At 26.4% G+C, this 1951-nt stretch overlaps 1 protein-coding gene across 1 annotated transcript in view; it reads right to left on the bottom strand.

Annotated features, from left to right (window-relative positions):
• LOC100166970 (dynein beta chain, ciliary) overlaps positions 1-1951 on the bottom strand; it is an 88959-nt gene that overhangs the window by 33571 nt on the left and 53437 nt on the right. The gene's annotated exons all lie outside the window — the stretch shown is intronic.

The following is a 1951-nucleotide window of genomic DNA, read 5'->3' on the forward strand; positions in this document are numbered from 1 at the left end:
CTAACAACACACAATTGAATCTGCTGAACGAACATTTGCTATGTCTGTGCGTGTAGTAAGACGGAGACAACACATGCGGGTATCACGTCCACTTAAAACTAGGTAATATAATAGTTAATAACATACTTTGTACTAAGCCTTAAAGTAATATTAATTCATTTCATTTTGATAAAATCAAACCTACAACATAGGTACCTGCTCAACAATTTTCTATAAGTACATTTATCATTTATCAGTTAGGTACCTATAATAATTGTTATGTGTCACTTATGAGTAATGACTTTTTGAGTATTAATTTTATGTACATTATATTACACAGACAGAATATGAAAATTGGTAATGGATGGTCAAATGAGTTCTGTATGTAAATATTTCAATATTTCCATAACCCATACCCCTCCTCTCCCTCACCCACACGAACACCCTAAATATTTTCATGTCTTAAATTAAATCTTAATGGAATAATATACAGGCTGTCCCGCGAGAATTTACTCATCGCGATATCTCCTGAGATAATAAATATATGAGGGGCGACAATGCAAAACGTACTATTGCCAAAAATATCAAAATTGAGTTATACATCATTTCTGATAGTAAAAACCTCGCGGAATCGAATTTCGTTGTTAGATTTGGCCAAAACGTACTATTTCCAGTGTATATTTGATTATAAAGTTTCATGATTTCTGCATAACGCACCATTTCCATTGCTAAAATCGTGTCAAAAAGAACTATTTCCAAATTACATCAAAACGTACCTACTATTTCCCATGCTATTTAGTGTAAACTGTATAATTATTGAATCAAAATGTACTATTTCCTAAATTATGTGCAGAACGTACTATTTCCAGATTGAAACAAAACGTTATATTTCCCATGTTAAAATGTAGCTATGCTAAATCAATTATTTGCAAAACGTACTATTTCCAAGTGTAAAAGATGTTGTTAACATTTCCATTTTAATTGTTTTTGCTTTAATTATTTAATGGTGATATAATATGGGACTCCATTATATTATTTTATTTACTAGTTGGTGCAACTGATAAAATTCAGTATATTTTTTGGCGCTGAATGTTTAATCACAAATTGTTCGCTCCAAAAGTTCCTATGATGATTATCATGGTATTATGATAATATACTTCACCTACTATGCGAGACGCGAGTATACGTCATACACAGTAAAGTTCATTGTTTTAATTACCAATACTTTTATGTACAATATTAATGTTTTGTTTGCAATAACTTAATTAAAATGTTCAACTCAAGAACCATTAAAATGGCCACATTTGGTCAAACTAAAAACACAGAAGAAATGGATTATAATGAATCTATTCAAAAAGTGTCAAGGTGGTTAGAGGTATGAAAAAATGAATTTATTGCTTTACAACTTTACTTATACAAGACTTTTAATTATATTGTTAAATCATTAATCATTAATCATTTATTACTATGATACCTAATAATTTGTAAGAATACCTATTTCAAGAAATAAATAAAGTAATTTTATAATATTTTAATTATTTTTTTAAATTGATTTCATTAGTGTAGATAAATGGGTAGATATTATGTAGAATAAATTGAAAAATAGATAAATTCATACTAAATGTATGTTTGGTATTACTCCAAATACTTTAATTTATATAATAAAAATAGTTGATTTTGTATTATAAGTGTTGTGTTTAATATTTTATTTATATTATAACTAGATCATAAACTGTTCAACATACTATGGTTAGTCCAATTTATCAAATAATTAAGATTAAGTTATCAAATTTAACTTGAACTTAATGAATTCTATATTTTATTATTAGGGTGGAAAATTAAAATTACATAAAATATTGTTTTTGATAAACCTAAATGCCTAATAGATTATATTTATAATTAAAATCTTTAAATATTAAAATAATTCTATTACAATTAATTTTTTTTTTTAATACGTTCAAATATTAGGGGA

Source organism: Acyrthosiphon pisum, chromosome X (assembly GCF_005508785.2).
Source record: "Acyrthosiphon pisum isolate AL4f chromosome X, pea_aphid_22Mar2018_4r6ur, whole genome shotgun sequence".
In the NCBI taxonomy this organism is placed as follows: Eukaryota; Metazoa; Arthropoda; class Insecta; order Hemiptera; family Aphididae; genus Acyrthosiphon; species Acyrthosiphon pisum.